The 13882-nt window shown below is 33.9% G+C and overlaps 1 protein-coding gene across 2 annotated transcripts in view; it reads left to right on the forward strand.

Moving 5' to 3' along the window:
• Positions 1-663: 663 nt before the first annotated feature.
• Positions 664-13882, forward strand: part of LOC134857137 (cysteinyl leukotriene receptor 1-like) — a 63695-nt gene continuing 50476 nt past the window's right edge. Inside the window, exon 1 of one of the 2 annotated variants that reach the window (XM_063873510.1) lies at positions 664-756. The gene's annotated coding sequence lies outside the window, so the exon portion shown is untranslated. Of the gene's footprint in view, positions 757-1707; positions 1815-13882 lie in introns of those variants that run through there. The other variant, XM_063873511.1, reaches the window with a different exon arrangement.

Raw genomic sequence — 13882 nt, forward strand, 5'->3', positions numbered from 1 at the left:
AAGACAGTGCTGCGTACATACCTTTTTTAATTAGAGCAATTTTCAATTGATAAAATTTTGTTTTTGTTTTCTATTTTGAGATTTAATTAGTTCTAAATTTTGGGGGCAAGCATCAATTATTTTTAAGCAACATATTATCTTTTGTCACAAGACGCCCATAACACGTTGAGTTAGTAAAGCTTAGTTTTGCTTTTATTTTTTTTCATGTTTTTTTTAGAATTCCAAAAACGAAATGAACTTTCCTGGTTGAAAATTTGCCAAATTCCATCAATTATTCAAACAAACACACTCTGGCCACCTGTTCAAAATGGCGTCAATTTATCAATCTTTGTTATTTATTTTTACTGACAAGGAAGGAAATACAATTCAGAGAATAAATAGGGAATTTAAGGAGAAAAAATTGTGAAAGTTACGATAAGTTACATCCGCCTTCTAACACTTTTACTTTGTTTGCTCATTAAACATAAGGCATTTGAATGCTTTTAAAACCATCGATTGTTTGAATTATTCAAGTTTGACATTTTCAGAAAGAAAAAAGACAGGAGTCAAGTTCATTTCAGCCAAATTAATTGCGAGTTTCTTTTGTCAAAAAAGTTAGTTTTTTTTCCAGGCTGTATTTTAGTCTAATTGTTGGTTTTGTTTCAACCACTGATATCATTTCATGCTTTGCCCTTTTTCAGATTTTAAAATGATAACTTACGATCGAAAATTGTATCTACCGAATTCGTTTCAATCCACTATACCACGGGAATACGGGTAAGATGGCAAATCAACCTTAGGTTATAATTTGATATATGGTAAGTAGGCAAATAGCTACTAGTCTTCTAGCTCATCTAGTATTTCACCGTCGTCATTTTGGGGCTAATCTGAGGTATTGTTTAATCAAGGGGCGGTCCATTTCTGACGGAGGCAATTATTGAGCCCAAGTAGTGAGCGAGCTGAAAACTAATTTAAGCCCTTCCGGTTTGTATGTCTACCAGAATAAATTAAATGCATAAATCAAGTAATATAGGAAGCAAACTTAAAGGCGCTATGTCAAATAGTATAACCATCAAAGTTTTCAATTTGCTATGTCAAATAGTACAGTCATCAAAGTTTTCAACATTCAAATAAACATCCTTATGTTGTGAAATTTTAAAGCGTTCTTCAAAAACCGTATTTTTCTGTTTTTTTTTTCACTAAATAGATTGTTCAATTCCATAATTTAGAGGGAATTTAATTTTTGATCTATCAAAACACACTTTTGTTGCGTTCAACAGTTCACTTTTATTTCATCAATTTTAGTCCAAAAGAAACTTTAAAATTAGCAAAATATAACCAAAAGTTTAGGATTTTGGTGAAAAAAGAAACGCGAATTACTGATATACATTTCTGATCGAATTTCGCAATTAATTATTGAAATTAAATAGGACCTATTTGCCTAACGTTTGGCGAAAAAATGCGTAGACACAAGTTGATGATTTTTTCATCCAAATGGTTTCTACTCCCAGTTGCCAATATTTTTTCTAATATCAAACCGATTTACCAAATCCTGATAAATGAACAAAAACTACTGATCCAAGGGATTTTTTTGTTCTTCATTCTATGGAGTCAATCGATATTAATGAAAAAAAAATTAAGCTGGTCGACCGAAATCAGATCATCGAATAACATTTAATTCTTTGGAAGATTTCGACTACAGATTTTAATTAAAATTTCTCGAGCGTGTGGATATCAAAGCAGTTGACTCCTAAGTGGAACACATTTCTTTGGTGATATCTTACCGCCTATTACTACTCTTTCTTTTCATTTAGCATACTGACAACCACTAACAGGTTTGCTCTATATTTTTGACGTAATTTAAAAGGAGTTCATTCACATATCCAATACCGTCCTGATTTAATTTGTGGGGAAAAGTACCAAATTAAATTAACAAAGATAAGCAGGTTTTTGTTTAAGTAGCGCATAATGCTCGAGTGCAACCACAATTATCTCTGTAAAAAAATATGCCAGCCAAAGAAACGCAAAAAAAAAAGATTTTCGGAACGGTTGGGTTCTACGCATAATGAGGTGTTTTTAATCAACCACCCAAAACAATTTTGGCAACGAACGCGTCAATTACTACTTGGCGGTGTCGCTCATGTTGTAATTCACCTTCAAATTAAATTCAACAAATCAAATTTGAGCACCAATTTTTCGTTTTTTTTGTAGATTGAGAATTAATATCTTACGAAATACCACCAAAATCGTGCGTTTAAACGAATTGCCATCCATACGAAGAACTAATACAACGGCAAAGCAAATGTTAACTTTGTACCTTGTAACAATTGCCCCCTTTTGCAAAAAGCGGGAAAAACGACCTAACTTTATATTTTAAAAGCAATTTCAAAGCAACAACAAGACTGTTTGTATCATAGCGAAGCCCTGAATGTTCCCACTGTCTTTTAAGAATTATGGAGCAGTAATAACAGTAAAAATTTGATGTAAAAAAATGAAAAAAATTTTTTCTCTAAAATTTGAATTTTTTATGAAAATCATCCCCCTACACGCCATATAAAGTACAAAAATATAGATTCCGCTCCTTGTTACAAATCAATTATGGCAAATAAGCTTCTTTCAACCAATTTGGAACGATTTCTAAGACGGATTAACTCTCCGCTTCCGCGTTAATAGTGCGAAATATATCGCGCGTTAATTGTCCCCATTTAGCCAAAATGGCAATCTTTAAACCCCCATAACTTTACAAAAAAGGATCGCAGGTGAAATATCTTTTCAAATTTGAGCTCATGACAACAATACCTTTTGAATGTTACAAAAAAATTTCGTCAAAAATGACTAGTTAAAAAATCGAATTTTATCTGAAGAAAAAAAAACGTCGGAACAATAATCAAGAAAAAATTCTGAGAACGCCATCAATTGATGTTAATTTTTTCGCTGAAATTGTGCTGCTATTTTATTTTATTATAACAAATAAGTTTGTTTACCAAAAATTACCTACAATTGGTTGGTTGTTTTGAGTTTGGCAGAAGCGCCCTCAACAAAACATCGCTGAAAAAAGTAAACACATGTTTTTATCCGATAGAATCAGGTGCCTCAAGCTACCCGGGTTGACCAAAACTGCTTGTCATACAATTTTCATGACTAGAAAATTGCTATTATATAACTTCACATAATTCTTTAGGTAAAAAAATTCTGTAAAAATTATATATGAAATTTTTTTTATTGGTCTCGAATAGTTTTTGCAAAAAAAAAATATTGGCTAAGCTATTCAGGCTGACAATATCAAATTTTAAGTAATTAAATTTGAGTTGTGTAAGGAAATAATGAAACCAATTAGCTGCCTCAATTCATTTTGGAACAATTTTGTAGCGCGGGATATTTCGTCATGATGTAAATTATAAAACGAGCAGTTCAGGCAGAAGTGCGGGAGGTTACTATAGTGGTGAGCACACCCGTCAGGGCGTATACAGATCAGGAAAACGATCCCCCGAATGACCAGAATTTTGAAAAAAAAATTGGTCTGAACAAAAAAACAACCCGAGCACATAAAAGTCCCACTTTCTTTGAAAGTCGGAACAAAAACCAACAGTTTTCACATATAATAAAATCATAGTTTACAAGCAAAAATCACAGAGGTTAATTGCATTCCAAAATTTGCCATATGATTAAATATGTCGCCTTTCTCACAGTCCTACTTAAAGTTTAAGGTATACAGCTGAGAGATTGATTTTTATGAGTTGAAAACTGTATCCTCTCTTCGACATTTGTCGGTTTATCTTATCATTCAAAAACAAAAAAAAATTCTGGCAATTAAAGTATTCATTTTAGATTGTGTTTTTTGTGTGTGCCAAAATACAATCTGAACAAATTATAGACTACATAAAACAAAAAATTAATGTACAATGTAAAAACGCATACCAAACATTTTTTTCACGAACAAAAATAGAATTAGCATACAATACATAAACGTCAGGTATTGAATATGATAATTGTGTTTCTCCTATAAATTTTAATGATAAAAGTTTTCGTGCCAATCCCGGTAATGTTGGATCAAATTTTTACAGAGGTTCATGAACTATTTGTGTTATAGACAAACTTAGCGCATTGAGTATAAAGTGAACACGATTTCTCGTGTTAAGGCAAAGCCCTGAATGTTACCTCTGACGTTTAGCCTCTATGACGTATTGTTTACTTTTTAACAATATTGAAAATTCTTACGTTTTTTTCTCAAAAACTATCCCCTCCTTACGCTATGAAGAATAAAAGAAATAGGTAGAGCAAATATCATGCGTCTAATCAAATTGTGACGATTTGTGGGACGGATTGAATTTCCATCTACGCGTTAGCCCCCATACTTATATGAAATTTTATCACATGTGAAATATTTTTATTCCGACTTTCGATACGAAAGTAACGGAATATTTGTGCTCGGGGTGGGTTTTTTTTTCTTCAGACAAATTTCGACTATTTAACTAGCCATTTTTGACGGAATTTTTTTTCATTTCATTCGAAAGCCATTGTTGTCCTGAGCTTAAATTTGAAAAGATATTTTACCTGTGATCATTTTTGTAAAGTAATGAGGGTTTAAAGATTGCCATTTTGGCCATTTTGACCAATTTGGGACAATTAACGCGCGATATAATTCGCGCTATTAACGCGTAAGCGGAGATTTAATCCGTCTCATAAATCGTTCCAAATTGGTTGAATCAAGCTTATTTGCCATAATTTATTTGTTACAAGGAACGAAATCTATCTTTTTGTATTTTATATGGCGTGTGCGAGGATGAAATTTCATAAAAAAATTTCAAATTTTAGAAAAAAAAATTTCATTTTATTTTTTTTTCATTTAAATTTTTATGTTATTACTGCTGCTCCATAAACCTTAAAAGGCAGTCGGAACATTCAGCGCTTTGCCCTGATATGAGCAGTCTTGTCTAATTTGAGTTCAGCACTGCAAAACTTTTTATTGGTATGAAAAAACCGTAAAATCCGAATGCAAAACTGTAAAAACCGTAAAACCAGAAAAACTTTTCAATTAAACAATCGAATTTTGTCTAGAAGAAAAAATTACCCGGCCACAATTATTCTGTCACATTCTTCGAAAAATGAAAGCATATTATTTTTTTTGCAAGTAGAACGTCTTAATGCAACTATTTTTGTTTTTCGAGAGGCTATTTACTAAGTAGCCATTGTTGATTTGAAGGTACACTTACTTACAATCACTAGTGGAGTTCTGAGACAAAAATCAATGTTGACAACAATATCTTTTTCAATTAATTCACGTACCTCAAGTTAATGTCAGATAGAATTGAGTTACAAATATGATGCACTATCCCAGTTTAAAAACTTCCCCAGGTCCCTGCAACATTTTTAGTCCCATTTCAAATAACGTCTATATGCTTGAATCCTAAGATGTTAAGCTTTTGTTTTGCTCCATTCGTTTAAATCACAACAATTAAATATTGAAGCAGATATCACATAACAGTTTAGACATTAGATCACAAAAATGAACACATTTTTTGAATAATTTTTCTGTTCGCCTGATCGCGATTATTTCTGATACAATTACAAAAGCTTAGTACAAAAATTAAGAATAAACAATTTTTAAAAAAACAAGACTGCTCGTATCAGGGCAAACCCCTCAAAATTCCGACTGCCTTTTAACGTTTATAGAGCAGTAATAACATAAACAACTTAAAAAAATTAAATGAAATAAAATAAAATGAATTTTTTTTTCTAAAATTTGAAAAAAATTTTATGAAAATCATCTCCCCACACGCCATATAAAGTTCAAAGCAATAATTTCGCTCCTTGTAACAAATCAATTATGGCAAATAAGCTGCTTCTTTCAACCAATTTGGAAAGATTTCTAAGACGGCTTAAATCTCCGCTTACGCGTTAATAGTGGCAATCTTTAATAATGGCAATCTTTAAACCCTCATAACTGTCGAAAAATGATCACAGGTGAAATATCTTTTCAAATTTAAGCTCAAGACAACAATAGCTTTCGATTGATTTTAAAAAATTCCGTCAAAAATGGCTAGTTAAAAAGTCGAAATTTGTCAGAAGAAAAAAAAACCCACCCCGATCACAAATATTCCGTTACTTTCGTATCAAAAGTCGGAACAATAATAACAAGTTTTCCGACCGCAACAATTTCTGTTTCTTGACCAAAGTACTTTTTTTGTTTCAGATAGATTTGAGCAGTGGTGGTTTTAGGGGGAAGGGGGGGTCGGTCACCTTTCGCTCACAAAGATTCGACTCCCTGCCGACCCAAAGGGTCCCCTTTTGAGATATCCATGTTTGGCTGACGGACTCTAGAATTTTTCTCAGGCGCCTTTGACGCCAAAATATATATATTTTTAAATGCCTAAAAACTTTTTTTTGCCTGTTTTTTCAAATTCGTAGTTTGGGCCATTCGCGGCAACAAAAATCCCGTTAAACCAATTTATAGCCGATTGAACTCTTGAAGAAGGTAAGAAAATGCACATATATTACTCAATTGAATTATGTGATAAATGTGCATTTTCTTACCTTTTTCAAGAGTTCAATCGGCCGCAAATTGCTTCAACAGGATTTTTTTGCCGCGAATTACCCAAACAACGACACAATGAGTTCACCACAAATTATTCCTCCTCCTTGTTGTTCAGGAATATCTTAAATAATGAAAACGATCGGTCATAAAAATTTATGACAGTTTTTTCTTTTTCCTTTTTTGTACGAGTGAACGTATTTGAAAAGCATCGAATTCCACGCAAAATCTCCCCTTCCCCCTTGCTTACGGAGGTCGTGGAGTTTGATCGCTTGATGTAATCAATTTATTTCTTCGGAAACTATCTACGTCCTCTTTATTTAAAGAAAACTCGCAGAGTGAGTTTCTTCGATCTAAAAATTTATCGACTTTTTTCATTTCATAATTGATAAAAATTGGTAAGCATTGAAATAATTTCAAAATATTAACTTTCCCCTTGTTCATAAAAAGCGTTCAGAGTGAAGTTGTCGGACCTAAAAATATATCGTCTTTTTTACTTCTCCCCAAATTATCCTCCTCCCCATTGTTTAAGGATTTCTTGAAGATTTCATTTGACAGGTGCGAAAATCTCTCGTCTTTTTCTGAAGGATCAATTATTTCCCCTCAAACTTTTCCTTCACCCTGTTTAAGGAGAGGAGCTCAGAAATTGAATTTGATCCGACAAAAAATTTATAGAAGTTTTCTCTTTCGGAATGCTTATGAACAGAATGTATTTAGGAAGGCTTGAAACTCCTACAGGCTATCTTCTCCCTTTTTAAGAAGAATTTACTGAGTGAAATTGATCGTTTTGTAACCCTTGTGAAACTTTTTGTGAGCCTTTTTTTATGAATCTTGAATGTTACTGAGAGAGAATCAATGAACTACCCGCAAACGATTCCTCCTAGTTGCTTATGGGGAGCTTAGAAATTGAATTTAGTTAGAAATTGAATCTATCGAAATTTTTTCTTTTCATTTACTGAATCTTTGATTGTGTTTCGGAAGCATTGAATTCACCACAAACTACCCACCCTTGTTTAAGGAGGGCTTGTAGAGTGAATTGATTGGCTACAAATTTTATTGAGATTTGTTTTTTCTTTTTCTGAGCATTTGAATATATTTGTGAAGTATTGAGCTATTCTCCTCCCTGTTGTTTGAAGAGGTCCTAGAGAAGGAATTTGATCCGCCTGAAAATCTGTAATCTCTTTTTAGGGAAATTTGAATGTTCTTGAGAGTCAATGATTTCCCCATAAACTAATCCTCCCCCTTGTTTAGAGTGAACTTGATGGGCGTGAAAATCTATCATCTTTTTGTTCTATTTTTGTGATATTTTGTTTGTATTGGAGAATCAATGAAATCCGCTCAAATTGTTCATTCCCCTTTTTAAAAAAGAGTTTACAAAATGTATATCATTGATCAAAAATTATAGTTTTTTTTCCCATTATATATATGAAAAATGATCACCCCGAATTTATTCCCTCTTTCTTGCTTATGAGAGCTTGCAGACTGAATCAGATCGGCTGAAAAATCTATCGACATTTTTTCCTTAGAATTCTATTTGCATAATTTGCGTGTTCTGTTAATTCTGTGATCCGATTAATTCAATTTTTTGTTTCGATTTGCTAAAATAACAGCCGCAGGTGCAGTGCATTCTTCTTAATATAAATTGTGTATTCTTTTCTTGTATTGGTTCACCATAATCTTATTAAACTCGCCATACCATTATATCCTTTGCCAATTATCTTTTCATCGGGCGTTTTTGTACTAAATTTTCAGTCATTGGATCTAGGGACCATTCAGTCATTGCAACTTAGGAGGGGACCCCCAATCAAAAATTCGAACCCTCAAAACTCGGAGGATTCCCTCTTTAAACTTTTTTACGGTTCCGCTTTTGACTGACTAGATCTGAAATTTTTCTGAATGTATTTTTAGGCACTTATTCATAAACAATTAAAGGGCAAGCGATAATTGAAAAAAAAAACTAACTTTTGACCGCAAAAAATTAGCTTATTTTGTTGCGGTGAAAGCATCGCCGTTCAATTTTATTCAATATTGCAACATGCTATTTCACGAAAACTCGTTGAATTATTCAATCAATAACGAGAGTCGTGAAGTCGTACCATGGTTTTCCAAAACTGCCAAAAACGGTATTTTTAGTACATTTATTTCAAATTTTTTCCTGACGCAGAGAAATCTATTTTTATTAAAGTGCATCCCTTACTAGCGAAAAAGGATCAAATTAACGTTCTCCCCCAAATCGACCAAGTTAAGATCCTCCACCCCAGCGCTTAATTTAAATTAAACTTGCTTAGCGCTGCATGTAAAATGCTCGGTTCTGATTCTGATTGGCTGAAAAATACCAACTTAGAACCAAGTTAGCATCCTCCCCCACAAACGGCTTTTGACTTTTGAGCGGGGGGGGGGGGGAGGATGTTAACTTAGTCCGCCAAAATTCTTGATCGGCCTCTGAATGAACTCATCAGAAAAGAAAAGTTTGAGCTCTTAAACAAATTGAAATTTAAACTCAAATAGAATGTAAAGTTCATGCAAGTTTGTTGGCAATATTCTTCTTGCGGTCATCAAATCTGAACGACGTTCATTACCTTATAACAACTCATTTTTGTACTAACTTTGGCACGAAAGATTTGTGTCAAAAATTAATTAACTCTCGAGAAGTACCGTCAGTCTTTTGGCCGATTAAAATGCTAAAAGTCACCAATATTGCCAATTTTTTTGGTTTTCTACCTTAATCTTTTCTCTTCGCTGATCCAATTTAAAAGCTAACACCAAACTGTTGGCAATATCCTTTTCAATCAACAAATATGAGCAAAATTAATGGAACTTAATTTACTTATTTTGTTGTCGGATTTTAGTTTCTCACTAATTTCCACATGTAAAACCGTTACAAAAATATAACTCACTTAAAACCCGTTAAATTGGGACCAATTAAATTAATTTCTCAAGGTTGCCGATATCGCCAGCATTTTGGCTCTAACTAAAAAACGCCACATTTTAAAGTTAATGTCAAATTTTTGGCAATGTTGGCGACCTTCAGAAGTTTAATTTGTCACAAACTATATCAGCTTAAGGTAATTGGTTTTTTGAAATAATTTCTACATATGGCCAACTGTGAGGCGACAATTAGTAACAGGCTTCAGTTCGTAACAGGCGACAATTCGTAACAAGCGACAATTTCTAACAGTAGATTGAGCGGCTAACATTGATTCACGCGCTGTATTCCTCTCGGGCTAGATGTAAGCACAGTGGAGCAAGCGTATTATAATTACCAATACCTTTTAATAGTTTTCTCTTGTTACGAATTGTTGCCTGTTACGAAATTTCGCCTATTACAACGTGTCGCTCTACTGTGGAAAATAGTGAGAAGCTAAATCCGATGCAGAAATGAGCAGTTTTGTAAAAATAATTTTCGTTCAGATTCGCTTCGAAAAAGATTTTGCCAATAATATTGTTAAGGTTAAACAATGTGTCTATATGCCCAATTATCTAGCCAACAATTTTGACAAGAATACCAATATTCCAACAGCGTGGCATTATTTATAGATTGTGGTCATAATAAATAGTTTGGTTTGAGGTCAGCTTTTTTGTAGCCGAAGTAAGTCAAATAATTTTATTTTCATTGTAGCCGAACAACTTTATGTTACGACCATTCACCAGCCCAGAAACACAACTAGCCATCCAATTTCAAAAAACATGAGAAATATCATACAAATGGGAAAAATTTGTGTTATTTTTCTTCGCAAGATCTTTTATTCCATTTTCTTTATACTTATGACAGGCTTGTGACAGGCTGTGAGCTAAAAGGCTGAGCTTATTAGCTTTAGATTGGTGATCAATCAATTGGTTGCAAGCTTTGAGAAAAAATTTTGAGAAAAACGGTCTAGAAATATAAGGTTTTTTCCGGTATTCGGATAAAATGAAGGAAATTTTTTGCAAAGAATGATTTTTTCTCGAGACAAACTTCATCGTTCTAACTAGCTATTTTTGGCGGAACTTTTTTATACCCTGCGAAAAAAAATAATTGTTTTGAGCTATATTTTAATGATACTGTTAATCTGTGATCATTTTTCATGAGTTTATGTGGACTCGAAATTGGTCAATCAAGGAAATTCAGCAATTAACGTCCGATCTGATTTATTCCCCAGCGCATAAGCGGCGAAATAATCCGGCTCAGAAATTGTTCCAAATTGAACTGAGTCGGGCTATTTGTCCTGTTCGTTAAGTTCCCACCAGCAAAATCTCTCACTCAGTACATTATACGGCGTGTGGAGGGGTTGTTCCACCAACAAAAAACTTTCAGTTTCTTTTTAAAAGTTTCATCAATTTTGTTAGATGGAAAAATAAACAATTCTGCTCGTATCAGGGCGAAGCCCTGAATGTTCCGACTGCTTTGAAGGTTTATGGAGCAGCAGTAATAACACAAAAACATTATATGAAATAAAATAAAATGAAATTTTTTTTTCTAAAATTTGAATTTTTTTATGAAAATCATCCCCCCATACGCCATATAAAGTACAAAAAGATTGATTTAGCTCCTTGTAACAAATCAATTATGGCAAATAAGCTTCGTTCAACCAATTTGGAACGATTTATAAGACGGATTAAATCTCCGCTTACGCGTTAATAGCGCGAATTATATCGCGCGTTAATTGTCCCAAATTGGTCAAAATGGCAATCTTTAAACCCTCATAACTTTACAAAAAATAATCACAGGTGAAATATCTTTTCAAATTTAAGCTCAAGACAACAATGCCTTTTGAATGATATAAAAAATTCCGTCAAAAATGGCTAGTTAAAAAGTCGAAATTTGTCTGAAGAAAAAAAAAACCCACCCCTAGTACAAATATTCCGTTACTTTCGTATCGAAAGTCGGAACAAAAATAGATATTACAGAGTGGTTGGAACAACCAGGACATCACCTTGATACAAGCAAACCTGTAATCTTATAGCTCGTATACCATTACTCATAATCGAGCAAACTTATTTTCTCCAGACGGCAGTAGCTAGTAAACATATCCTTCCCCGAAGTTAACTGAATAATTTTCGATCGAACATGCTAGTTTTGTATCTGATAACTACCCCGATTATGTAAACTCCCTCAAACAGTTATCAATTTAAAACATTTTTTTTTCTTCAAATCAGTAATTGAACAAGGCTGCTCGTATCATGTCAAAGCCCTGACACCTCAGTCTGCCTCTTGGTTTCTATTGAAGGATTTTTCAACAAAAAGAAATTGTTTTCGAAAAAAAGTGTTTCAAAAATTGATTTGTAAAAAAAGTGTTTACTTCTTTTGCCCTCCACGCGCTTTGCAAAACACAAAGTGACATTTTTGGCGTCTAATAACGTATAGATAGTTCCAAGCAGCTTGCTTGAATTCAATTTGGAACAATTTCTGAGCCGGGTTAAGCATCCGCTTACTCGTAAAAAGCACGAAATATAAGGCAAGTTTACTGGTTCAAATATGCCATAATGGCATTCTTTAAACCCCCATAAATTTATTAAAATACAAAGCAGGTAAGCTTTTTTTTCAATTTTGACTTCAGGACCACAATTTCTTTCAAAATCCGTCAAAAAAATTTAATTAAAGAGTGAAACTTACTCAGGAGAAAAAGCATCACGAGCACAAATGTTCGGAACAAAACTCTTAGTTTTAGCAAATGAAACAAAACCCTGAGAGGTCTAAAAGGATTATTGTAAATTTATTATTATACTGGTCAGCTATCATATCAAAGCTCGCAAGATCATTGAATCTGATATATATAAGAGCCTTTTATGCTGAACGTATGAAGTCATTCGAAAGCCAGATAAGTTAGTTTGAGCTTTGCGTGAATGAAAGCAGATTTCAGACTTTTTCTCTTTTCATGTTCAACCTAAAATACTTCACAAGGCATATCTCCTGGGTTAAACTTATGGATTTATTGTTGCCCAATGAAAACCATGTTAGTAGTATGCATATAGTGCACTAGGATCGGGGGGGGGGGGGGGGGTTGTCATACATGGATGACCATTAGGTATAAATCATAATGGTCACCATGTATTAAATGATCAGCAATGGTCACCATGTAATAATCCTAATTGTCACCATGTATAATTTTATACCTAATAGTCCTCATGTAAAACTTCGGTATATTATTGAGTATTCCCACTGAACGTTGTGGTTACATGTTTGGTGCGGGAAAGGATTTGCCAAATCTTCGTTCTGAAACCAGCTGGAGTGTTTAACTGCGCTATAGGCTGTTTGCTCAATTCTTCTTAAAACTTTGATTCAAACTCAAATTACATACAAATACATACAAAAGTATGCTAAAGACACTATCGCTTAAATGAAATTGTTTATATCCCAGATTAATTGAGTTCCAAAGCTGAACAAAAACTCGCACTTAAATACACACTAAACACGGAATAGCGGTAGGTCAAATTTTATGTACAGACAATTCTCATATTAAATAACTGAATTTTATTTACTATACAAAAGTTAATGTGGTGTTTTTTTGTGTTTTAATCTATTCGTCGATTTTTTGACCGTGGTTCTTCTACTTCAACTGCTTCATAATCGAAAAACGAATCGTTCAAGAATGACGACTCGTCCTCATCGGAAGTATTGGCCTCCAGATCCGCGATATCCCCGCTATCAATATCACTGTCGTTGGTTTCTGCTGCCCGAATCAGACCGGGGTCTGGAGTTTGCCAACTGCTATTGACCTGGTCAATCAGTTGTCGAAGCGAGCGATGTGGTTGTGTGTTCTCAACAGCAAAACTATCCTCAGAGTATTCATCATCAATTTCCGGATGGTCCCAATCAACGTTTTGAGTGTTAGCGAATTCTTCAGACACCCCATCTAGGAAATCGTCACAATCCCACGACACTGGTTGTTGACGATCTTCAAAAAATGGCATCCATTTTTCCAAATCGTCATCGTCAGTTGGGTCAGAATTAACAGCGGCTGTGTTATCATCACTATCATCAATGCCAATCACAGTTTGACCCACGATGTTTTTGTGACCGTAGGGAAGAGTCTGCTGACCATCATCGAGGATGTAGCGTTTGTCATCAAAAGCTGATAACGATGTTTTCGTCGAAGTCACTGTTTGCAGATTGTGTGACTCGGATGCGATTCGACTGTTTTCAGTTTTGAATAACGAGCCAGAGGTCAAGGTGTCTCGATATCGCTGATGACTCAACATCTTCTGAGCAGCTTTGGATACACCTTTCGCCGATAATTTTCTGCAGTCTAAAATTTTATTTATATGATTACTAATCAATTTTTTGATGATCACTAATGTGTGGTGGTAAAAAAACCAAATACGATGTTTTTTTTAAGAGCTACATCATGTTAACTTGAAGGCCAGGTGCAACAAAAAAAATACATGAAGGCC

Source organism: Symsagittifera roscoffensis, chromosome 1 (assembly GCF_963678635.1).
Source record: "Symsagittifera roscoffensis chromosome 1, txSymRosc1.1, whole genome shotgun sequence".
NCBI lineage: Eukaryota > Metazoa > Xenacoelomorpha > Acoela > Convolutidae > Symsagittifera > Symsagittifera roscoffensis.